At 41.9% G+C, this 27,572-nt stretch overlaps 1 protein-coding gene across 8 annotated transcripts in view; it reads right to left on the reverse strand.

The window, feature by feature from the left end:
- The window catches only part of DCDC1 (doublecortin domain containing 1), a 251,538-nt gene that overhangs the window by 88,112 nt on the left and 135,854 nt on the right, over positions 1 to 27,572 (reverse strand). The gene's annotated exons all lie outside the window — the stretch shown is intronic.

The raw sequence follows: 27,572 nt of genomic DNA on the forward strand, positions 1-27,572 counted from the left end.
ATTTTGGTAGAAATCTGCTTTCAGTATCATTCCCTCTATTTCAGTAGTTCAGTATGGGCCCCTACTGTATGTAGTCAAGAAGGCACTATGTGTGTGGAACAAGGAATTATCACCAGGTTTGGGGAACCCCAGATACAAAAGGTACCTGCAGAGGTACAAAAACATAGGGGGGAAATGAAGGCTGTGAACTCAAAAAGCAGCCCAGTTCAGACCATGTGTGTTCAGGGGTCAGGGAATGCCGACTGTTGGGTGGGAGACACTGAAAATTGGTTGGGAAGGAAATAGCATGGAGTGTCCTAGAGGTGGCCATGGCTGAATGGCTAAACAGGAACACTCCACACTGCAACAATTTATTGCACAGCCCTAGTGTCTACCATCGCAGGTGGCGCTGTGGGTTAAAAGCCTCAGCGCCTAGGACTTGCCGATCGAAAGGTCGGCGGTTCGAATCCCTGCGGCGGGGTGCGCTCCCGCTGCTCGGTCCCAGCGCCTGCCAACCTAGCAGTTCGAAAGCACCTCCGGGTGCAAGTAGATAAATAGGGACCGCTTACCAGCGGGAAGGTAAACGGCGTTTCCGTGTGCGGCTCTGGCTCGCCAGAGCAGCGATGTCACGCTGGCCACGTGACCCGGAAGTGTCTCCGGACAGCGCTGGCCCCTGGCCTCTTAAGTGAGATGGGCGCACAACCCCAGAGTCTGTCAAGACTGGCCCGTACGGGCAGGGGTACCTTTACCTTTACTTAGTGTCTACCATAATTTCCACTGTTACCACCTAGACATTTTTCTGTAGGCCATAACCAACCAATTTATTCAAGGCTTTTTAGCAGTTCCCATCTCTGAAAATGTTATTCATCATCTTCCTTCCTTCCCTCCTCTTTCTTTCTTTTGATATTCCTATACTGCCCATTACAATGAATTCACAGGGCAGTGCACAACATATTAAAACACACCCATACATATTTTAAAAATGTGCAGGCTTCCAGAGAGCAGCTCACAGTCACTTTGCTCTTCCCTGGTCTTTTTTTACCACTGTACCACACTGAGCTAAGCCAAGTTTAGACTTAGTGTAGCATCCATATCAGGGCTTGTGGTTTAGCTCACTAGCCATGAGCTGTAAAGGTAAAGGTACCCCTGACTGTTAGGTCCAGTCGCGGACGACTCTGGGGTTGCGGCACTCATCTCGCTCTATAGGCTGAGGGAGCTGGCGTTTGTCCGCAGACAGCTGTAGCCAAGAACAAATCCAGGTTGAGATGGTACAATAATACAAAGCTTGACTAAGCTGGGAGTAGCACAGGGGTAAAAAAAGAGGAGAAACCAAGCAACTTGTTTTCACAATCCAGATAAGCCACAGTTCTTCTTATAGGTTTATGTGAACCAGGTCACTACAAAACCATACATTAAAATCAGTCATATTGGTCGTCAAGGCCTATAAATCATCAACAAACATGGCACAATTAATACAATATATCAATATTACACATTACTTTTTTAAAAACATCATGCATTTTTTGCAAATTCTTCTTCAACTTTGTCACTATTGCTTTCAGAATGACTCCTGACCCATTACATTTTCTAGCCTCTTAAAATTAAAAAAGCCCCACTGTTGATTTTTCTTGGTCTGTGCGTATTTGGTATGTTGTTTATTTCTAAATAAGTTGTACATAGCTTTGAAACTTTTATATTAGTAATCTATTAATTTCCACAAACAAACAGGGTACCTTCTATCCCAATTTTACTTAGCTTCCTTGATCATTCAGATGACCTGTTGCAAATTCCATACTTCAATCTTCTCCTCCAAACCACTAAGGGCCAGAAAATTTTCTAAGTATAATTTACCTGAGATGTCACTCATATGGGCTATGACGGAAGATTCTGATTTTTTCTCCCAAATGCTTACAAATGTGTATCCCAGTAATCTGTCATACACTGAAGCCAACCTATGTGGCTTCCAATTCTCCCAGTTTTTAAAAATGTTGTTTGAAATGTCAATGTATACCTTCCCATATCCTAGGAACCTCATTTCCATGATTTTTTTTTTTTGGGGGGGGATAAGAACATGAAATGTTATCATTTATTACACTCAATTTTTGCACTCTTCCCCATCTAAAGAAACAGACAACTCATGCATACAGGTGTAAATTTCAATGATACATGCGCTGCAATACATGTCAATATATGTTTCGAGAATTCAATGTGCCAGCCAGGTGGTACACATGGATTTAAGCAGAAATTTTTTGACTGTCTATTAAATACATTTTGGAGCCCCAGTGATTGCAAAATTTGATGCAGCTGAAATCAGTGAGCTCATGTTTCCCCACTGTGCATGTCACCAATGCATTTTTTTTTCAGAAAATGTGCCAAATGTTGACTGCATTTAAACTGCTCTCAATATAACTGCTGCTACCGAAATTCTCTCATCTAATTATGCTTATTTCTTCAGACAAATTATTTGTCCATTTAATAAAACGTACTTGTTACATTTATATTCCATATTTCTCCAAGGAGCCTAGACAATGTGAAGTAGTCTATATTGAGAGACAGTGACCTACGCAGTGCTAGCTGGTGAATTTCAAAGCTTAGCAAGTGAGGGTTTGAATCAGATGTCCCACATTTAGTTACATAGAATGTTTTTTTACCCTAGTTTTCTTCCAGATCAAATCAACTTGGAATAAATCATAATATAGTTAAAATGCTCATGCTATAAATTAGTCTCTTCACAGTCTTCTCTCAGCTGGTTTACACATGTTGTTGTTTAGTCGTTTAGTCGTGCCCGACTCTTTGTGACCCCATGGACCAGAGCACACCAGGCACTCCTGTCTTCCACTGCCTCCTGCAGTTTGGTCAAACTCCTGCTGGTAGCTTCGAGAACACTGTCCAACCATCTCGTCCTCTGTCGTCCCCTTTCCTTGTGCCCTCCATCCTTCCCAACATCAGGGTCTTTTCCAGGGAGTCTTCTCTTCTCATGAGGTGGCCAAAGTATTAGAGCCTCAGCTTCAGGATCTGTCCTTCCAGTGAGGTAAGAAATGCTAACTGACTGGATTTACAACCCTTCCTTCTGAAGGAGCCTAGGCTGGTAAACTGATCCACAAAGCAAAAACACTCAAACAATTCTAAAAACAAGTACCATTAAAAACATTATTCCATCCAGTGACCAGAGGTTTGCCAGGCTTAACTCAATGGCAAATGCCCAAGTGTCTAGGGTCTTGAAGCTGCTTTGCTTCTCCAGTCCACTGACTGGACATGATGGCCGAAATCATGGTGTTGTCTGAATCTGAGCTAATGCTTTATCTCACTCCAGACAAGCTTTGTTCTTGGTTTTACAGAAAATGGCTCGTCTGGCCTGCTTTGCACACAATAAGCAAAACTATGATTTCGCGAACCGCAGAAGGAAGACCAGCTGCAATCCACTCTTGGGCAACCCTCTAGCTTGTGAGTTTGTGCTGCACCAGCTTCATGTTCAGACCTAGGACTATAGCCATTGTCTCAGTGACGACATGCTTTAAACACATTCTTTAAACACATTGGACAGGTTCATATGCCACAGTATGTACCCTCCGAGTGTCCCGATTTTCCAGGGGCAGTGCCAGAATTACAAAAGCCATCGCAGCTTCTGATTTGATCCTGGAATGTCCCTAATTCCCTTGCTAGGGCAACCAGAACCGAGCTCAGGAAGGAGGATGAGCCGGCATTTGGTCCACGCAGCAGAGGCAGCTGTGAGACAGCATCCCATTGCCTCTCCATGGCCACTGCTGTCAGCCTCCTTCCTTAGGCAGATTGTAGTGGCTGCTAGAGAGCAGAGGAGGAGGAGGAGGAGGAGGAGGAGGAGGAGGAGGAGGAGAAGGTGGTGGTGGTGGTGGTGGTGGTGGTGGAGGAGGAGGAGAGGCTGCCACGGCTGAGGACCAGCCCTGCACAACACACCAGCTCTAAGGGGCAGGCAAAAGGCATGGTTACCTTGGAGGAAAGAAAAGGGGAGTGTAGCAGAGTGTGAGGAGTCTTCTTGTTGTTGTTTTTTAAAAGTGCTCTGTGTGTGTGTGTGTCTAATCTTGTCCCTTTCTAAGATTTATTTATTGGTGCATGTTTTTGTAAATCTACTAATGAATAAATATCATTGGGATTAAGGAGCTTTCTCAGGATTTTGGAGGAAGTGTGCGCTGTGTCCCGTTGAGTGTTGTGGTGGCAGCGGCACCCGCCTTTCTTCTAATAGGAAATGATCTGTGGGGGGGTGACAAAAAGAGGTGTCAAGGAGGGTCATTTGGGTGGGAGTGAGAAATGTCCCGGTTTTCATCTGAAGAATGTTGGCGGGTATGCACAGTAACTATGGCTCAGTAAGACTACACAAGCATGTGGGCTCCCAAAGAGAAGCTCTTAGCCACTTTGCTCCTATCTGGTTGTTTGTACTGCTACACCGCACCAATGTTGGTTTGAGTGTGTCATTTGAACTAGGGCATTTGGTTAAGCTCTCTCCCCACTAACCACAAGCTGTAGCCACGGTTTGTTCTTAGCTGTAGCCAAGGTCTGTTGATAGTCACAATGCTCTTTTGAAATAATTCAGACTCACCAAAAACGAAAGTTCCCATCACTTGTTAATGGACTAGAATTCATTTTGCAAAGACTAAGCATCAGATTAAAGAAAGAGCTTCTAACACAGAAGAGGAACCTATTTCAGGAACCGATGACTCTCAGACTCTTTGCGCATCAGACACATTCAAAAGGCACCGTGCATCTTTTACTGAAAAGGCATGTAATGATCATATATTTAACAAATTTAAATGGTTCAATTGGCTCAAAATCAAACGGTTCATCCTACTTGCTTCAGGAGAGATAAAAAGTATTAAACTTTATGAAGGGCTGAAACTCTTAGATATGTTTTTTAAAATCTTACGCATTACCAATAATTCTACCCTATTAACCAGTGCTCTATAGTTTCATAATGAAGATCAAATGCAGCAGAAACTATATAATGGGAGTACCTTTGTAGATCAAATTGAGTCTACTATAAGAGAAGTGATCACTGATCCTAAGATGTTATGGAATAATAAACTTAAGAAATTGTGCTGCTTTTCAAGTTTATGTGACTATGATTATTTAATTTTCTTTTGTGCGTGCTCAAGTATAGCTGTTATGTGACTACACATGAGAGAACCTGAAATTAATTTGTCTGTATAAGATCAGTGACTGTACAAATTCTTATGAAAACTAACATGCCATGACAATAGTAATTTTGATAAAATTACAGCAAGAACTGCAATTCTCTGCCATCTGGCTGTCTCATTTTAACTACTTTGATGTGCTTTTTATTACTTATTTACTTACTTCAACTACTTTCTCAGTTGTTATCAAGCTTATAAATATTCAGAGCAAAAGGCTACAATATCAGACAATGTATCTCTTCATCTTTAATATTTAAATTCTGTACAAACCCCCCCCCCTCTTAATACTACAATCACTGTCTTTTTAAAAACAGGGATATTTGCAAAATCCTCATTTAAGCATTAAAGTAAACAACAATTTTGGGGGCTTTCTACTATAAAGTATTTAGGACTTGTAACTCCCCATCAGCATCCCAAATTAAACCTTTACACACCCTTTTAATTAGATGTGAAAACTGAATCAGACATTTTTCTTAAACTGTAATCATAATTCTACAGTAATGAAGAACTTCAAGGATATCAACACACACATTCAGAAAAAAAGAAAGAATCTCATTTACTTGGGGTCATGGTATCAGGACTGTGCATTTCTAATTCAATCATATTTATTCTAAGGGAAATCAGCCCACTTTGATGACTTCTTATGAATACTAATGAGTCGTCATCATTTGTCTCCTATATAAGGGGTGGAGAATGGAGGAAAAGGTCAAATGCAGCCTGTATCTGCCTCCTGAAAATCTGTTTGCCTGCGAAAGATGCAGATCTGAAAACTTAGAATTTGTCCTTAGGAAAGATACAGCACTATACAGCACTATACCAAAACTGTAATAGATGGTATTTTATTTTCTTAGTTCAAATTCAAAAAATCAAGAATCACAACTCAAGATACTTTTGTGCCCCTGTTTGCATGTATTATTTGTAGGAAAAAAAAGTAGATCACAAAACAGCATAACCATAGAAAATAACACTCAAAAATAGTCAGTAAATGAGTTGACTTGAGAATATGTATCTAAAGAGAGACATAACGCAAAGCTAATCATTTTGGTTTTAGTCTATTGTTGTTCAGTTGCATAGAGTTATTACCAACATATGCTTGGAAAATGGACTGTTGCGTGTCGAGGTCCCCAGGTCCACCCCAATAACTCACACATCACACAGAATTTTTGTTTAAGGTTTTTGGCATAATTTTGGCCACAACTTTATTAAAATACAAATTTGTGAGTGGTTGCTTAGGCATTGGTTGCGACTATCTGCCCCCACCATGGGGGACAGACTGCCATTCCGCACGATGCGAAAGTCAGAATGGGGGAATACACTTGGGGGTTACGCGGAGCAGGGAACCTGCCCTCACCCCAAATGCAACCAGGAGCTCATTGCTATGGCCCGAGCCCCCTTGACAGAGTGGACAAGCAATAGTTAGCCCCCAATTCCTTTAACGGAATCCCTTGCAGCAGCAGCATTAGAGGGGCAGGCACAGCCAATCCATGCCCCTCAACCAACCAAACCATAAACCAATGCCTAACCGCAACCTTACAAGTTGTGACGATTTGCTACGCAGTAGGCAAAAACCAAATGGCCCCAGCCAATCAGCCAGATGGACAAAATTCCTACCAGGCCCCCGCTCCAAAGCATACGACCCCATGACAGGCATAGCAAGGTCAAAGCGAACAACCCTATTCTAGGGAGGGAGGGACGGGCAATCTGCTGCACGGGCGAAAAGAGGAAGCCCTAGCCTCGTGCAAGGAGTTTTAGCATTTCTTGCTGTCAATCAATAAATGGCAACATTAATTTCTTCCCAACAACAAGGGAAGCCCCAATCGCATCAGTGGCCAACGATCAGTTAGCCCCCCCCCCAACTTTGGAGTGTCCTGGTGGCCCCCACCGCAACACGTGCTCTCCATGAAGGAGAACACGCTTTGTAATTTTATTGGGGGGGGGGGGTGTTATGTGACACATGGCCAGATTGAATCATAGATGAGAATCATATATACGGCAGTGGTGCAGCTAGAGCTAGACCTGAGGTCCAAAGTACAGAGCCCTGCTTTCTGTGACCGCCCCACCATAACCACTCAGAAAGCAGCAAATGATGGGGTAGTGGCAATCAGGCCTTCTATCAGCACCTGGACTAGTATGGTATGCTAAGCCCACTAAAGTTGATGCTGGTCCCCACAGCATACTTTCCTCCTGCTTATTCTGAGTCCAAGGTTGAAAACTGCTTAGCTGCACTACTGATACATGGTTAAATACTAGCCTAAATTTGTGCATCCTTTGTGCAAGGCACCTGGTATTAGTACATCATTAACTCTAAAGACTGTGCTGGAGATTTTCCATGTACTTTTTAAAGCAGCAGTTATAAGTTTTATTAATATTTTATTGACATGGAAATGAGAACAGGGGCATATTTCAGATGTTTGTGCAGGGGGGAAGATTCTCAAGAAGATTCAAGAAGATGGCTCTTTCCCATCTTCAATATTATATTGAGAAACAGCCATTGATTTTGTTGTGGTTATATTTTTATACCTCATTATAACACTAGCTATATAGGTAAAAGTTTCATCCACACACACACACACACACACACAAAATAATGCTCTGAAATTCCAATGGTGTGTATGTCTCCCCCTCCCCTGCCTAAATCCCTCCCACAAGCCTACTCTGACCTTCTTCCAAGGAAAGATGTGCTCTTTGCTTTGCATTTACCTTGGTTTTCCACAAAGCCATACGGGTGACTGGTGTCCCCACCCCTACCTTTCGTACTTCAAGTGTTATTGTATTGTTATGAGTTTGTGGGTGCTAGACATTTCTAGATTCCTGTATACAGTAAATGCTAGAATTTAATCAAAGGCTGCTTCTAATCTTGGGATATTGCCAGATCACTGTGATCCCTGGATCTAGCTATGTGCCAGACCTCTCTAATGCTTGGATCAAGAAGTGTTAAAAGCCAATTAAGCCAGGCTAGTTTCCTGATGAAGTAGTTGCCTTGATGGACCATTTAGAAGACAAAGGATTAAAGAGACTCAGTGTGAAAAGGCAAATAGGTAGGGCTCCTCCCTCAACAGATAAAGCCAGGGTTTAAAGTTAGAAGCAATGTGAGTTAGAAGTTTAGGATAGGAAGGAATGATGTCACCGAGAAGGATAGCAGAAGCTGGACAGCGAGAGGGAGAGCAATGTTAGAAAGAAGCGTCAAATCTCTGTTTGAATCCAAGGCTGCAGCTATGGGAGAAGCAAGGCCTTCTTGGGGTACTGATGCTGTGAACCCCTCCATTTTAGGCTCAGGTTGTATATATGTAAATAAACCATTTATCATAAAGACCAGCACAGTGTCTGCTGTGCCTTATTTCAAAAAGGAAACATGGGCCCTGGGGGAGTGGTTGAAACCCCTGGAATCTCACATCGCTTGGAGATTAGGGTGGTGTGCAACAGTATTATTATTTACTAGTGCTGTTGTCCTTTAAAACATTTAATGGTAACATGTATTAATCATATAAAAACAGAAAAACAAAACTGTACTCTGGGTGAATGCTGCACCCCTGAAACGTCTCACCGCTTGGGAGTTGAGTGCCTGTTTATAACAGTACATTATTTAAACAAGAAGCAAAATATTCAGGCAAAGTAGGGGAAGGCAGGGCAGTGCATTATACTATGCTGGTTGGAATAATGACTGCATAGGTGGCGGGGTTCCTAGTCCAATTGGAAATAAATCTCCTAGCCTTAGATTCTTCTGCTTGCCTACAGACTGGTGTTCCCAGGCCCAGAGTGAATCACCTTAGTGCAGACAATGTCACTGCAGTTGGCTTTAATGTCCTGGTTCAATTAATAATAAGTATCCAAAGATTTCCAATTCAGTACCTTGGAGGGGAGGGGGGGAGCCTCTTCTACAAAATTCATTGCTGATGAGACAAAATAGTTCCACTATAATTCACTTTGAGCTAATTTCAGTCATTGCTAATTCATGCTGAGGTGAAAATTAGTACCAAACAACAAAATGACATGAATTCTTAAAAGCACAGGAAACCATGTTTACAGATATCACCTGCGTTCATATTTCCAGTATAAAAAATTCAGCTAGAGAAGCAGAGGCTGGCAAAAAAGCTTTCTTTCATGTTATATTATTAGGAACTTACTCCTGCTATAATATTTCAGATTATAGAATTTATTCAGTGCATGGTTGCCTAGTTTCTATAACCCAAAACAACAATGGCTGTACATGTATACATATTCAGACAGCTTCTTGTTACACCGAATGTCTCTGTGTGTGTATAATATTACTATAATATTAATTTAAACAAATAATATTTTTCCCTATTATTTCACCTCTTAACCATTAGGAAGAAATCTTACAGTCATCACATGAGTGGCAAATACTGGGCAATACCCACTTGAATTTAATATACTATATATTTTGGAAAGGTGTTTGTTTGCAATGCATTTGGAGACATCTTAAGACTAGTAACTACATTTTGCATAATAGTTCCTGAGAACAAGGAACACGTTTTTGTCTATTTTGGGATACAATTGGACACCATTTTGAATAAAGATGGCAGAGGGAACCTTTCTAAAGTGCACTGATTTTAACCACTAATTTCAAAACTACACTGGTTTGGAAGGTTTCATACTTTATTCTTGGGCAACACTGAGTAGGGGGCTGCTACTATACCAGATCCCTATTATTTAATCTTATGCACATATCTGTCTTTAAACTATTGTGCTAAACTTGGAATACCAGGTAGAGAGAGCACTGCTGAATTTGGCATGACAGCAATAAACTAAAGAATATGGCATGACAGAAATAAACTAGAAAGAAACACATGTAATTATTTATTATATACAGTTCCTAATTATCATATTAATGAGAATCTTCTTCCTGAAGAAAGCTAAACTCTGATATTTTTCATGGGGATATATCAGTGTCACAGCTTTCTGTCTTAAAACTGCTAGGAAGTGTTCTGACTACTAAAACATCTGGCCTGATTCACTTTGAAAGTGGATTAATGGGGAAGGAGTCTAGAGCCTATACTGGGTTAAGAAACATCAAACATTGCACTACCTGAATACTTTACAACCTCCATTTGGACTGATTGCTAATACTGTCCGGTCTCTAGGTGCATTATGTGTAGAAGGATGTAAAATCCCAAGACCACTGAAATAGAAAGGAAACAATCTATAATTCTGTAGAGCAGTGTTTCCCAACCGGTGTTCCGCGGCACACTAGTGTGCCGCGAGACGTTGCCTGGTGTGCCGTGGGAGGGAGGCGGGCGAGTCGGGCGGCGAGAGGCGGGGCGGCGGCGGCATCTCCTGCTGGATGCAAATCCAAACATGGCGGGTGCCTCCCTCGCTCCTTTGTAGGCGGACCATCGAGAGAGAAAGAAAAGGAGGCGAAAGAGCGAGAGAAGGCACCTGCGCGGAAAGAGGAGCGAGCAGTGCAGCTGCGCGCCGCGGCGCCCGAGTGCAGTGAAATTCCGTGAAGGGGGGGGCTGGAAAAGAGAGAAAGGAAAGATTTTTCATTTTTTTAAAAAAAAAAAAAAAAGGAAGAGGGAAAGAAGAGAAAAAGCGGCAGAAGCTGAGGGGAAGGTTTCCGTGAGGGAGAGAGAGAGAGAGAAACGCGGGGCTGGCGGGACCCCTCCTCTTCCGCCACGCGTCGCCCGCCACCGCCTCAGAATCTCCTCAGGAGCGGCGGCGGCTCCTCCCCCTCGCCCCCTTCCTCCCCCCAGCCCCCTCCCAACCCCCGGACGAGGGATGCGAGGCGGCGCCGCTGAGAGGACGGGAAGGCCCCCCGCGGCGGGGTCGGCTTGAGCAAGGAGGGGCAAGCGCTAGCCGGCTGGCTCTAGCCCGGCAAGAGGAGGAGGAGGAGGAGGAGCACGCCGTCGCTTCCACAGCGGCTGCCCCACACTCCCCTCCCCGGGCACCGGCGGGGAGAATGACGGAGCTCCAGTCCGCGCTGCTACTGCGGAGACAGCTGGCAGGTCGGTCCGTCCGTCCGTCGGGGCAAAACACGCCACAGCGCAGGCAGAGGCAGGCAGGCCCGTCTCTCCCTGCCCCCCCTCGGACCTGGCCGGCCTGGGGTTTGCACCCGAAACATTCATGTCCACCCCAGCTACACAAGCCACACCTTGCTCTCAGTTCGATCTGTCAAATAACTCACCTATCATTCACATAAAGAACCTAGTCTATCCTCAAACGTTAGAATGTACCTCCTCTCTAGCTTCCCCCACTTCATCTAGGCACTTTCAGCCCTTACTTAACCCACCCCAGCCTGCTTACTCTTCCTTCATTTGCTATAAAAACTAAATACAGAGAGAGACTGAGAGCTGTTGACGAAGAGCTACGTGTGTGTCTTTCTTCGATTCCAGCCAGAATATCAGCTTTGTGTTCAGCCAAACAGGCCCAGGTTGCGCACTGAATAAAGTATTTTATAATTTTTCATATTTCTGTTTACTTACTATTTCATAATAAAGTAATTATAAAATACTTTCTTTGTGTTTATTTGATTCCTATTAAAGAGAGTTACTTTATATATAGTCAATATAGGCACAGAGTTAATTTTTTAAACATTTTCTAATGGTGGTGTGCCTCGAGATTTTTTTCATGAAACAAGTGTGCCTTTGCCCAAAAAAGGTTGGGAAACACTGCTGTAGAGCCTTTCTCAAAGAAAGCATTCTAAATACTTTTGTTATCCCAGATATTCCCCTAGAACGACAAACTATTCAAATGCATTTTCAACAAATCTAAACAGTAGGCTAGATCCAAAGTTTATGTGAGTGGCACGCAAGATCGGAGCAAAGAAAGACACCATTTTTGCCAATTCTTTCTTCTTTTTGCAGCCCCCTATGCCCCCTGAAATCCTGTTCCCAAGGGTTTGGGGGATCCTCCAGAACAGCATAGGAACTGGTGCAGGTTGCTTTAGGGGAACTCAAGCTATGTCTTCTCCCCTTTCCTCTGCTGGATTCTCAGTCTCTGGGATACAATTAATGCTCCTGTTTTCAGAAGAAACACTCCGGATCCAATGTTATGTGCTTTTTAATCAGTAATTAATAGCTGGCTACAGGGTAAATAGAGACGCGGGTGGCGCTGTGGGTTAAACCACAGAGCCTAGGAGTTGCCTATCAGAAGGTCAGCGGTTCAAATCCCCGTGATGGGGTGAGCTTCCATTGCTCGGTCCCTGCTCCTGCCCACCTAGCAGTTCAAAAGCACATCAAAGTGCAAATAGATAAATAGGTACCACTCCGGCGGGAAGGTAAACGGCGTTTCCGTGCACTGCTCTGGGTTGCCAGAAGTGGCTTAGTCATGCTGGCCATATGATCTGAAAGATATATGCCAGCTCCCTCGGCCAATAAAGATGAGCGTCTCAACCCCAGAGTCGGCCACGACTGGACCTAATGGTCAGGGGTCCCTTTACCTTTACCTTTACAGGGTAAATATTCACAGTTAAGATGGCAAATAATGTTCCAAACACAACTGCAAGACTAAAAGTACAGCTAAATAATGTATTGTAGGAAAGAAATCTAACCTATTAGGGAATGATTCAGAAAACCAACAGTGATTTAAAATGTAATTCCTCTGACACAAAGAAACAGCAGCCGTTTTTTATAAAAAAAATCTGGGACAGTGAAATATGCTCATATTAGCAAGACACTCTCTTTCTCCTCATATTCCTGCATTGCGAGGGGTTGGGCTAGAGGACCCTTGTGGTTGGGGTCCCTTCCAACTCTACAATTCTATCACACACACACACACACAATGTTAAGTAAGGGTAATAGAAAGAAACACTCCTGATAGGCAAAAGGGGAGGGGGGGATAGTAAAAAGAGTTCTGAACCACAGGTGGTTATATTTACTGATCTAAAACAATTCCCTAAAAGGGTGACTACACAGCAGCTGAGAACATGAAGGGCATTTTTTCTTTAAATGTACCCATTCCTCTTGAATTCTGACATTTGCACAAATCTTGTCATGCCCAGTGACCATGGAAGGCTCACTTCCCCAATTCAGGAAGTGGATTTATTAGATTACTATATTAAAGCACAGAAATGCCAGAGAATTGTTATTTTTATCACATTGATTTTAGAAATAATATTCACAGACTTTCCCACTTGAGGGGAATCTGACAAAACGAGCCAACCTTCCTGAACACATTCAATACGTCTTCATAAAGCACACTGGAAAACACAAAATCATCTACATTCTCCCATTATGCTGCTGTCTGAAATAAAACGATAGGAAATATGTTATTGTTGGCTCTCTCTTTTTGCTGGGGTTGGGGTGAGGAAACACATGCATTTTTACAAATACAAGGGCCAGCAAGTCGTGCCTGTGACTCATTTCTCTGACAATTTCAAACTGCTTGTCTTTCATAGGATTTCTTATGGCTATTTACATTTTCACTCAGTGAAAGTCAATTACCTTCCTGCAATAAGCCTCATTTACTACCTTTGAGTATAATAGAAACACCATTAGGATGATGACATTACCCAAAAGAAGGGCACCACACAGTTGGTAGACATAAATTAGAACCCTTTCACATATGCATTAGAAATACTGCTGTGACTGAAATATGCATAAAATCCGTATCTATTAGAGCTATTAGTGTGTGGTGGTGATGATTTTGAAGGAGGAGGGGGAGATTGTGATCTACTACTTTGACAAAATTATGTATTTCTCTTTTTCCCCCCTCAGTATGTGCCACTGATGCAATAAGCACAGGCCCCCAGCTGAGCTGCATTTGGAAATGCCACTGAGCATGGTATGCGCGCTTCACTTCCCTTTGCCGAAGCAAGACACTGTCAGGAATAGAGTGCATGTGTGCCGCCAAGCCTGCTCCTCCTTCATCACCCTGACCTCCACTGTTTGCGGATGTCTGCCTCGGTGAAGCTACCGCTCATGTGGAAAAGAGCTCGTACAGATCAATTCATAGGATTTAGGGACATTTAACTTCCATCAAGCCCACATCATCGTATTGATATTTGAAGACTAACTTATTAGCAGACATTAATGGGACTAACATAAAGGACTAGATATTTGCAAGGAAGAAAGAGAGAGAGAGAGAGAGAGAGACATTTTTTTTTTTTACTAATCTAGAAATTTCCCCCCTCTGAGATTGCCAAGCTGAGGAAACTGCTCTAAATGTAGTTATTTTTACCTGGGTTCTTATAAGCTTAAGCAAAACAAAATTATAACTCAGTGTGAAAAAGGAGGTTCTGCTTAAAAACCTTATGCATAAAATGTGTAAAGTATGATGCTGCTCCCCTCCCACCAACAGATGGATTTGATAGCACAGCAAGCTCCGTACGAATTAAAAAAGTATTAGGACACAGTCTTTTTATGAAAAGGATTTGGATTCTAATCCACCTGCAATATTTATTACAGAGATAATGTTGAATTCATAATTAGTACTGCAAGTTTAGACAATTAATTTCCTATTCCTTGTTAGAGTTAGCAAGTTTGCGAAGCACAGAGTGTGGAAAACAAGGATTTCATTATATGGCAATGTTGAGCTTAATAACATTCAGTCAATCCCATGGAATTTCAGGGTGACCAAGGAGGCGGGGAATGCAACATTAACTAGAAATTAGGCTTTAGATATTTTCTATGTTACGTTGATGCCAATGGAAGGTTTTTAAAAAGCCTTATTGCCATGTATGGGAAATTTTGGGGGAAACAGGAGCTGCAGTTAGGGAGTTAAATTGCCCCTCCCCATCAGTAACCCCCTACCAAATACCCCCAGAGCAATCATATTTTAAAAAGTTTTCATTGATAAAAAGAGAGTGGGGAGTTGTGAGGAGGGGAGGGAGGGAAGGGGAAAGGAGAAGAAATGGGAAGAAGGGAGACAAAAAGAGATAAGGGGAAGAGGGATTGCTATGTAAATAAATATGTCATTAAGGATGCAATAAAGATAATCCCCAATATAACTTTCTTCTGAGTAAACTGACAGGAATGTGCTACAAATTTATTTATTTTTTGAAACCCCTGGTGCATGTGACACACATGCTGCAGCCAAACCTCAAAGTTATTGGAAAACACTGCTTCTAAAAATAAAATAAAAACCATGAACTGTTTCCTCATAACTTTTCCCCAGTTTCAAAATAAGGGTTAATAGCCTCATTAGAAACTATAGCAAGGATTGAGGAAACCATATATGGGAAAGATAGGTAACCTCCTTTAGTGACATAAAACAGCACAGCTTTTACTGGATCATCTTTTAAAACTTCCATATATTGAAAAGCTCATCTCCACAGCTACTTTAAAGAACAACAACTCAACATTTCCAGGATTCTAACAATTTTCTTTGTTGCTTCTGGTTTATTTTTCTCTCTAGCACTAACTTTATTAATATTGTTTATGGTTCTAAACAATTGCAGTTATTTTGAGTTAAGTAGTATGCATTATTCCAACAGGTTACAAGCGACCAAACTCCCAAGGATGGTAGACACCCAAGCAGGACTTTTGACTCCCTCTCCCCCCTTTTTTTTTTTTAAAGCAGCAGCCTCTGAAGTTAAAACCCACACTATTGGGTAAGTCGCACACAATTCTCTGAATTGTCACCACATACTTGGAAAGTTAGACATATGGGATCTGTGGAAAAGGCTGTGGTCATAGATCCTGAAAGTATTAATAGAATGAAAGGTGTTAATTCCAGGGTCAGTGAATAAGTTAAAACTGGCTGGAGGTCACCATGAGGCAGTAGGAGGGGGGAGGCCAGGAGGGATGATTCCATTCTTTAGAGGATAGCATGAACCAAAATGGCTTTGGTCTGACCTGTTCAGCCCACTTCTTCATCTTTGCACGTTCCCCACTTTCAGGGCCAGCATGCCTTCATTAGTAACATTCTTGCCTCTGGGGCAGAAGGTCATCTGCTGAAGGCCCACACAAGAGTCTAAGCACAAGGTTCAATGCTGACATTGCAACCATGCAGGACTATTAGGGGAAAGGGGGGGGCATCCTGTCCTCTTTAGATGAGGCGTTAAACTGATATCCCTTCTGGCAAAGTCAAAAAGAATGATTTTAAATGGGAAACAATAAGCTTTGGTGGTGGAATATGCGCTTTACAAAAAATAGCTGACTGGGGGAAAAAAAAGAGTTGAGAATGACTCCTACATTCTGGTAACTGGAACAAAACAGATTATTATTATTCTCCTCCTCCTCCTCTATTTCTCTTAACCATCACTAGGTTCAAGAGAACCACCACAAAGTTTAGGAGTTAATGCAAGCGTTTGAAGACTACTGTTTTGAAAAACTTGAATAGATCACAATGCTTTATATGTAAAAATATAGGCAGAGCTAGCCTCACCACTGGCAGAGTGAGGCAGCTGAGGGGCAGTGAGTGGATAGACCTTTATGTGCTGCATAGTCTGCCCTGCTCTGCCCTGCCTAAGCTAGCCTTCTACCCTCAGAAGCAGTAAAGGATGCTGTCCCCTGACCAGTGCCGTAGTAAGATTAAACTGCTAGTTTGGTCAGCTTCTGTACATGGAATGAAAGGATGGAGGAGCCTCCATCTTTGTACAGCTCAGGCAGCAAAACATTTGGGGCTGGGCCTGCCTTGGCTCTAATGTTTCTTTTAACACCTTCATTCCAACTTAGAGAGAACAGGGTTTAAAGTTATGGACTGAGCTGTAAAAGATGTTTAGCTTTCTAATTGTGGAATATGTTAAAAATGGACATCAATAACTCATTTTCAACTTCCCTAAAGCTTTGCTGATTGATGGTATGACATTTCTATGCTTAAACCTGAACCTTTTACTTTTAAAAACAGGGTACAACAGTGAAAAGTGTATGGGTTTTTTAATTGTTTCTGTAATTTCTGTCCCCCAATAAATCTGGTGGTGCCCTCCAGATGTTGCTGGCCTACAACTCCCATCAACAATAATATCTAACAAAAAATCAAGTATGCATGCATATGAGAATCACAGAGTAATGACATCATTAACCCTCCTGGACCCTGCTTTGCAGCAGTTTGGGGGACAAGTCGTTTCAAGAACATGTGCAGAGGAGGGCAACCAAGACAATCAAGTGTCTGGAAACCAAGCCTTATGAGGAATGGTTGAGGGAGCTGGGTAGCCTGTAAAAAAGGAGATGGGGAGGAGATGTGATAGCCACCTTCACAAGGAAGATGGAGTAATCTTGTTTTCCCATACTCTGGAGGGTGCCACATGCCACTTCTGCAACACTGTAGTCACTTCAGGTAGTCTGTAGATGATTTAAATATTTATAGTTGTTTGTTTGTTTGTTTGTTTGTTTGTTTGTGAACACCTCTCCCTATTCCAAAATCAGAAATATGGATTGTCATATAAACCACCCTTAAAAAGTAAACATGCATGCAGAAGCTGTTAGGTTTAATCCCAGGCTTGGAGTGTCATGGACCACGATTGTGGGCAATACTGAGGTAGATGGACCAGCAGTCTGACTCAGCATAAGGCAGCTTCCTGTGATCTTAAATTTAAAATCCTACTTATATACCTATCCAATAACAGTTTATACTCATCAAAGCAATCCACTTCCCCTCACACCCCAAACCGAGAAGAGTATCTGTCATACTAAACCACAACAAACAGGGAAGAACTACAAGTAAGATGTTATCCATTCGTTCCTGGTTTAAGTGGAGACAAGAACTGTAATGGATCATATTCTAATCCACCCCACAGCAAATGTGATTTCAACTCCTTGAAGATGAAGTTAACTCTATATGTTTCCCTCAACTCTTTTGTTACCTTTGTACAACTGCCTGGTTAATGACCCCCATCAAGGGGTTAGCTTATAAAATTACTCTCCCAACCCAATATTTGCAACACTAATTCAACTGAGAGTAGTTTATGTTTAAAAAGTATGCATATGTAATTGATGGCCTAACACTGGAAGGAAATTTAAGTTGCTTATCTAGTAAGTAAAGTTGTTCCTGATTGGCCCATTCCAATTATAGTAATATGCATGCAATTCTCAGCAGTAAGGAAACCTTTACCCCTTACCCTATGGGTAAAAGGGGATCCTATCCAGCGATTGCCCCTGGAAGGGGCAGAGCTCCCTCTCAGTTCTGCTCTTCATTTCAACATTCCCTCACAAATATGGGGAAAGGAGGATTATAAAAGTATACTCAATGGAATAGTTATAGGTAAGCAACTCCTGTTTCTTCTGAAGCATCCTTGGGAAATCACACTAACGGTATGCAAACATCGGCCTGCAATCTGAGGAGTACAGAAAACTCATTCTAAGAGAAAAAGCAGAATCACATATCCATACAGTGCATTTGTCCTGGCAGTAAACTCCCTCTAGAAGCGCATGAAGAAAGTGTGCAGAGAAGACTACATGGCATCTCTGGACATGTCTGAGGGAACAGTTCTGAAGGCAGATGAAGAAACAGCTGCAACTCAGAAAGTGTGCCATCAGGAGACCCAAGGGCAGATTGCCTAGGAAGGTGTAGCAGAAAGACACACAACAGCTGTAGCTCTGAGAGCATGTGCTATCCACAAACCCACGGGCATGTTGCTGATAAGAGTACACCAGAAACATGTATGACACAGTTCAAGAGAGTATCTGTGAGGAAGCCGCAGCTTCCATTGGAAGAAAGGCAGAGCAGCCACTGGATACCTTGCAAAAAGTGCTGCATGGCTTTAAGGTAGTACAAGAGGCTTGACGAGAAAGGAAAAAATAGAGATAAACTAATGTGATGCTATTTCAGAAGCACAAATGCTGACAAATTAGAAAGCCTTCAGATGACGTCTAGAGTGCAAGTTATCTGGAAATGATGGAGAATCTTTGCTTTTCCTATGCAAGGGCTGTGGGGAATACTGGATATTTGTCAAATAAAGTGGTACCACTGGTTACAAACTTAATTTGTTCCAGACATCCGTTCTTAACCTGAAGCCGTTCTTAACCCGAGATACCACTTTAGCTAATGGGGCCTCCCACTGCTGCCACTCCGCTGCCACACAATTTCTGTTCTCATCCTGGGGCAAAGTTCTTAACCCATGGTACTACTTCTGGGTTAGCGGAGTCTGTAACCTGAAGTGTTTGTAACCCGAGGTGTTTATGGAATATACTGAGTGGAATGTTTGATCAGGTTACATGAGGTTCTCTACACTACTTTCCAATGTAAATCATAAGTGAGCATTCAGAGCTATGGTGAGTGTTTTTTTTAAAATGGGAACTCCATTGTATAGGAATCACATCTTGCACCTGGTTTTGTACCCCCCGCCATAACGCTAATTTGCATCAAGTTCTGGAGTTGAAGGTGGGGCTACAGAACCAGATACAAATAATGCATCAGAAGACAGACCCAATTATCAATTACATCTCATGACTCATTGTTGTCGTTTAGTCGTGTCCGACTCTTTGTGACCCCATGGACAGGCACTCCTGTCTTCCACTGCCTCCCGCAGTTTGGTCAAACTCATGTTAGAAGCTTCAAGAACACTGTCCAACCATCTCATCCTCTGTCATCCCCTTCTCCTTGTGCCCTCCTTCTTTCCCAACATCAGGGTCTTTTCCAGGGAGTCTTCTCTTCTCATGAGGTGGCCAAAGTATTGGAACCTCACCTTCAGGATCTGTCCTTCCAGTGAGCACTCAGGGCTGATTTCCTTCAGAATGGATAGGTTTGATCTTGCAGTCCATGGGACTCTCAAGAGTCTCCTCCAGCACCATAATTCAAAAGCATCAATTCTTTGGCGATCAGCCTTCTTTACGGTTCAGCTCTCACTTCCATACATCACAACTATACGAACCATAGTCGGCAAGGTGATGTCTCTGCTTTTTAAGATGCTGTCTAGGTTTGTCATCACTTTTCTCCCAAGAAGCAGGCGTCTTTTAATTTCGTGACTGCTGTCACCATCTGCAGTGATCATGGAGCCCAAGAAAGTAAAATCTCTCACTGCCTCCATTTCTTCCCCTTCTATTTGCCAGGAGGTGATGGGACCAGTGGCCATGATCTTCGTTTTTTTGATGTTGAGCTTCAGACCATATTTTGCACTCTCCTCTTTCACCCTCATCAAGAGGTTTTTAAATTCCTCCTCACTTTCTGCCATCAAAGTTGTGTCATCTGCATATCTGAAGTTGTTGATATTTCTTCCGGCAATCTTAATTCATCCAGTGCAGCCTTTCGCATGATGAATTCTGCATATAAGTTAAATAAGCAAGGAGACAATATACAGCCTTGTCGTACTCCTTTCCCAATTTTGAACCAATCAGTTGTTCCATATCCAGCTCTAACTGTAGCTTATTGTCCCACATAGAGATTTCTCAGGAGACAGATGAGGTGACCAGGCACTCCGATTTCTTTAAGAACTTGCCATAGTTTGCTGTGGTTGACACAGTCAAAGGCTTTTGCGTAGTCAATGAAGCAGAAGCAGATGTTTTTCTGGAACTTTCTAGCCCATGACTCATGCCCTAGGGTAATCTGCAAATCCAAGTACAACTCTACACCTCTGTTTGTTACAGATAGGGATTCTAACATGGTTTCTAAAAGTAGCCCTCACACTTGTGCAAAAACGTGCTCAACAGTAATCAATCAATACTCATATTTTACAGGTGAGGAACACTGAGCGTGAAGGGGAAATAAGTAACTGGCTTTAGGATACCCATGGCAGATAATGCCTTTTACTTGCAATTTCACTTGCTGCATTGGGCAGAGGAGACCTTTCTGATTTACTGCAAACCAGAGAGCAACTAGCAGATCCCAATATATCTTATGCCCACCCCCTGGTATAAAGGACAGTTTCCAGGCCACATGCAAACAGACACACATAACTCACAAATAAAAAGAATACATGGGCATCCAGCCCAAAGGAGTAAACACAATGCCACCTTAAGTTCCGTAGGAGCCACGAGTCATGATCCTGCAAAACTTTCAGGCATACATATTTGTTTTATAAAATATACATATATTCTGTTCTCAAATACGCTTAGTTTTATTTGTGTCATGTATTTATCATACTTGTCTCTTCCTAGCGGGGCGGAGAGCACCCCACACAAACCTGTACTGCTCTTGCTTTGCTGATAAATCCCCATGTCTTTACATCTCATCCACAAGCTTTCAGTAGATACCTTTCTCTTTAAACACATTTCTCAAAGCCTCCCTCAATGTTTAAAGATACTGTGAAAACATCTGAGTAGGTCACTTGCACAGCACTATTGTAATCGCAGTGGCAAGAATGGGATTTCCCATCTGCACTGTAATGAAACGGGGGCAGACCTGCTGAAGAGATGACAGCCACTCTCCAGGATGCAATCCTGTTTGTGGGGGCTTAAGTCAGATAAGATGTGCACCGCAGAACGAGACAGAGGAAGGACAGGAAATGAAAAGCATCTACATTTACAAAGAGGCGTAAGCACTGTGAAATGACAGGGGAGTCTTGTGGAGTCAGATAACTGCTTTTCCCCCCAGGATTCTTTCCTTTGGGGTAGAATGTTATGGTTAGATGAATGTATCCACCTGGCAGTGCAGCCTCCACACACACAAAAAGCATGTAGTATGGTCCTGGGACTATAAGGCTAGAAAGAAAAGAGAAAGCCTTCATGGCACAACCCTACATAAATGCACAGTAATGCCTGACCACGTGGCTCTATCCCATCACAGTGGGGGAAGGGTATCTGACTACATAGGGCCTTTTTTTTACCACCAGAGGGAACTGGTTAAATACAAGCCTGATACATATTGAATGTGATGATTAATTTCTTACATAGGCTCACGGCAGACGTTATGGCTTAGTTCAGATGTCTCTGCCAAACCATGGTGCAGTTGCCAGATACATGCAGTGCACCTTCTTCATGTCGGCCTCTCCCCCTCTGCTTCAGCAACAATTCCCCCTTCTACGGCCTGACATACAGTCACCATAGTTTGCTACGCCACCTGAGTCAGGCAAATTATGGTTACCACTAGCCACAGTTCACATCTGTACCAGAATCAGATATTTATGATTAGCACTTAACTCATTGAAGTTATGCTATATAGTTAGTACTGAAAAAGGTAAGGATCAGGCCAATAAAGGCTGAATGGAGGGGTGGATGAAAAAGGAAAGGATGAGGAATTTGAATGGGGGAGAGGAAAGGGGAACACACAACCACAAGGGAAAGGAGGAGGAGAGGTGGAAAGGCATACAGCCCCAAGGAACTCCCAATTTTTAACCATGGTTAAGAGATTGGGGGAGAATGGGTTGCATTCAACATAGTGCTACGGCAAACATTCTACCAGTGCAAGAATTTTTCCTTGCACCACAGAACACTCTCCCCATCTCCTCCCTTTGCACCCCCCTAAATCTGTTCCTGGGTTTCTCTGCAACCCTCTTGAGCAGATTTGGGGAGGGCAAAGGGTGCACACATAGAGGTGGGGAGGAGGAATCCCACTGCACTAGTGCACCTCCTCTCCCACCATGGTCCTGATCCAGAACTTGGGGGGTCATGCCACCTATTTGCATTGCAGAAAAGCAACTACGTTCAGGACATCAGACTAATCCAGATTGGGATTCAAGTTACTCATTTTTAAAAACCTATCACACAATTACTTTGTAAATGGTGTCTCAGCTAGTTTGGCCCTCAGTCACTGATATAAGAGGGGTTATAAAACTTTCTTAAAATTGCCATCTTTGAAAATGGATCATAATTTATGGTTCACATTGGTTGCTTTTTCTACTTATTTAAATTATAAATAAGATTTAGGGCCAGCATTTCAAATAACCTTCTTAAACTGTCATGAAATGCACTGCCCCAAATATCCAAGTTTATTTGCAGAACAAAAATAATCATTTGTATATCATTTCTTTCATAATAGCTCCAGATTTATTTTATGCATTTCAGAAAGAAAAATTTGTTTTACTTGAGAATGAATTATCATCAAGGAAGAGCAATTAAGATTGTTTCCAACTGTAAAAATTGGTGTTTCACTGAGCACATATGTGCACGAGGAACACTGCGCGGAAAGTGGGGCATTTCTTTTTCTTTGCTGTGAGAGAATCTGCTTTTCAAAGTTAGAAGAGTTTTAAAAGCATTTTTCACACATGGAGGTAGACGAATGGAGGAAAAGAAAATGGTGCGGGGAAGGGAAAACAAGAAGCCCACTGTAAACATTTAATTTCCCCTCACGTATCTCTGGCTCATAAGCATTAAGTTTAAATAAGAATAAAAAAGGCAATCCTGGTCTAAACCATGAAAGGAAAACAGGCAAACATGCAGTAATAATTATTACTACAATTGTTTACATGGGACTACTGTGACAGTGGTAGTAGCAATACTAATAGTAGTACTGTAGTAGTTTTTAAATGATAAAAATGTTGATGTAAAAATTAATCATTTAAAACTGAGACGGTCTAAAACCAAAATTATTATGTAGACAAGTTAAGAGACAAACCCTTTTTAGAGTTAATGCAGAGTGTGGAAGTAGGACCAAACGGATTGCAAAACCGTAACTGTGGCAGGATCCTAACTTCCGTCAAAATATCCAAAGAGGCTTAATACATCAATATGATTTGTACCTTATAATTAAATAAATGCCAAGCAAATCATTAAAAGAAATGTCAGGACCATCATTGGCAGCTGTTTTCCCTGCTAAAACGGGAGGGAAGTAGAGGAGCAGGGCAGCGAGCAAACCCCACAGCGGTCTGCAAAGTCACTAGTGGGAAAACAACAAAGGCCTTTCCATGCAACTAACACAGATGTGCCCATAGCCAAACTGTCAGAAGCAGTTAAGATGACAGCTACTCACAGTTCATTATTTCCTTCTCACAGGTCACTGGGTGACAAGCTGGGTCACCATGCTTTGTTGGCTGCTACAGTTCTCCCCCCCCCAAACAACTTCTATTTAATTTAAATAAAGGTAAGTTGCTCAATTTAATATAAGAACGCAAACAACCACAACCTCACACCGGCAGGTGAAAAACATGAAACACAGCATCTATATTACTTCTGTACCACATTGAGTTAGGTTTGTATTGCTGTATCTAAAAAGAACAGAAAAAAATGAATTTAAATTATCTAGCTCAAACAGAGAGCTGAGTAATTTTGTCAAGATTCAACTAAAGCATGTAATGAAAGCTAATTTGTCCCCAATTCAAAGCTTTAACCTTTAGAACATTTATATGGCAGATAAATCATGAGGAAAAGCTTGAGTTTTCAGTGAAAAGATTCACTCCATCATAATTTTCCCACAAAGTACAATGTGGGGGTTAAGTATACTGAAAAATTGATTCATGAAAACAGAAAACCCCATGTGTTATGTTTTAAGGAATTTTATATATATATATATATATATATATATGTATATATATATATATATATATATACACACACACACATACATACACACACACACATATATATATGAGAAAAAAACAAATTCTTAAATTTTTCACTGCAAAAAAAAAGGATGGGAAATAAAAGTGCTTTTAGTTATATCTATATGTACTAAATATTTCACCTGTGATTTATAGGAATTTTCTTTCCATTGGAAATGGGTAGATGGTCAATGTTATATAGATCAAGACAAAACCCTGTTAATATGTTTTGCCATTGACAGCAATGAAAGATAAAGTGTAACATTTTAATTTAAATCTTCTGGATTTCCCCCCAATAAATACCTGATATGGAACTACTGATTTAGGCAGAAGGGCCAAATTGTAAGGAAGCAAGTGGTCCCGTAAAAGTCATAGGGACTATTCATATACCTAAAATTATATAGGGCAATGCATTTTGCTGTGCTTTTAATGTGGATTTCTGCATGCAGGTACAAGCAGGATAAATGTACACTTGGCAGATATAAATATGCGTAGGTGAAGTAGATGGAGGCTGGGGTGCAGAGTTATGTGGGTGAAGTTTGATTCGTGCAATGGGGCTTCCACCCCTTCCTTATTGTATCCCATTGCACCTTGGAAAGCTGCTCCTGAGAGTTGGAGGGATTTTTGGAATAGTGTAGAATGTGGCATTGGGCGGGGGGGGGGGGCGGGGACATGTGTTTGACAGCTTTTCTCCCTTAAGATGCCTCTACTCAATTTATTTTGATCCTCCCCTCTCCCTACAGACTCCTATGAAATATCCCATGACATTCCGGGCTGGTGTGTGTGGCTCCCAAGAGAGTATTTTCCGGTGCACAGCAACAGCAGTGAGAAGGACGGAGTGAGAAAGCCCGACTGGTCTACTTGCACCACCTTGGATACAAGCCATAGGTTTACACTGACAAGGATGTCTCACTTGCCTCATGCAAGATCTTTGCTCTACCTTGGAGTCATTCTATAAAGCCACCCACCATAAAAGTATCCATTTACTGCCAATAGTTCACTTTCAATGCATTATTCCATATGACCAACATCCCTCACCATCTGCCCATTGGATTTTGGGAAGAACTGACCAGAATGGCAGAAGTGCCTATCAGGAGGGAAAAAATCATCTGCCATACTAATTATTTTGTTTTGGAATAGACAAATCAATCAAATGTGTGACTTCAAGTGCCTCTTTGTATTGCAAAGTCTTCATAATAACAGTATCAATTTGTATTGCATGAAATATCTTTCATTTACACACACCATTCTTCTGCATGTGCATCTATGCACTCCACAAATCTTAGCGAATCATTCAATATTGTGCAGGTATAATGTGAACTGGGAAATCAGGAGTGGTTCCCAGTATAAATGACCTGCTTCTTCTCAGCCTCTTCAGTCTTATTTGTAGATTTCCCCTGTGCCCCTTAATCAGTGGTGCCCATTGGGACTGACAGGGCAGAATGCAGCGAGACCAACAGTAGGTGGAACAAGAGCCAATGACAGGCAAAAACAGCTAATTCATGTTTTACCTACATTCTGCTCCTTGCTGAGCAGAGCAACACAAAGATCTGCACAAACTGGCCCTGCAGTTTTTAAAAAAATCATTTCTGAGGTTAACTCTCTTGATACAACAAGGAAGGTGGCTTTTTCATAGACTCGTAGAATCATAGAATTTTAGAGGTGGAAGGGACCATGCTTGTCAACTAGTCCCTCTAATGCAGGAATCTTTTGCCCAATGTGGGGTTCAAACCCACAGCCCTGATATTAAGAGTCTCAGGCTCTAGTGATTGAGCTCTCTCAGGTCAGTCCCGAGTTTGTTCAGCTCAAGACTTAAGTTTACTAGGAAGCAGAACACATATTTTTGGGGATCTTATACTATTGTGGGAAGTTTATCTTCCATATAATAGAGGCATTTAGGCAAAGTCCACCCTGTTTGAAAATAACAACAGTGGCCACTATTGGATCATGCATTTGGAAGTGTATACGGAGACTCTCACAAATGTCCACTCTACCGTTAGCTAAATAATGAATTGTCTCATGCTTGGATTCCTTCTGTGAGATTGCTGTATCATTATGCACTGAAGAAAGGGGAATGACATACTTCCTTTCCTTAGTACAACTAACAAGGGTCAAATGTTCTTGAGAACCAATAATCCAGCTCTAGTGACTTCTAGATTTTCAGGCAAGGAACTCTCAGGGAATATGTGGGCCTGGGGGGGGAAAGCGCCAACCAGAATCAGCTAATTCTCTGACCAGGGACATTTGAGAAGATGTTATTGGTTGTTATATTTCTCCCAGAACCCTGTAAGCCTGGTGTTAGTTTCTCAACCACTGTCTCACCTAGGTTTTGAGCCTTCTTCTTTCCTCACATGTGTCTATCATATGCATAAGATGTTTTGGAATCTCAACACAGCCAGAACTGTATGCCTTACTTCACAGGTTTGGACGGCATGTTGCTGCCTCATTGGACACCTTCCCGTGAATGGCATTAATTGTTCATCAATTGTAGGATTCACGTGGCATGAAACATTGCAGGAGAGTGTTAGTAAACATATCCCACAGGTCACACAAAGGGACAAGCTTGTCTCTCACACAGGTAGTTTAGTGTTGAAGCTGATAATCAAATCTACGGATTTCATTGATTCTTGTGAAGGAAGCCAGTGACATATTGCCCTGGAAGTGTTGAGGGCAACCCTAAACAGCACATTTTGTGAAGATCTTTATGTGAACAGAGAATAGTGGTCAACTAAAGGCCTTTAACTGAGAGTTATCATTAAGTCTGGCCACCTGCTGGTGTGAGGGTGCTGGTTGCTTGCAAATATCTGCAAATGCAGTTGGGTTCTCAGTGACACCCAACCCACAATAAGTATTAGTAAATTTTGTGCAGAATGTTGAATAGTTTGTTTCCCAGGATCATAAGGAATGTTGTAAATGGGGGAAATGTTTAAAGATTTAGGTTTGAAAGATTTTTAGAAACCTGTGGGTACTATTTGTGAGGATATAATGAATGTCAGTTATTTTTATATTATGAAACTACATCTTCTATGCTCTTATGGACAGAACAGAATTTGGTTATGAGCCCCCGCCCCTCCCAGTGTTTTCAAAGAATTTTGTCACTCCCAGGTCCTCAATCAGGAATTTCATCTTTTAACCATACACTTTTTTTTTTTTTTTTTTGCAATCTGTCAATACTGAAATAT

Source organism: Podarcis melisellensis (genome assembly GCF_964234715.1).
Source record: "Podarcis melisellensis genome assembly, chromosome: 1".
NCBI classification, from domain to species: Eukaryota; Metazoa; Chordata; class Lepidosauria; order Squamata; family Lacertidae; genus Podarcis; species Podarcis melisellensis.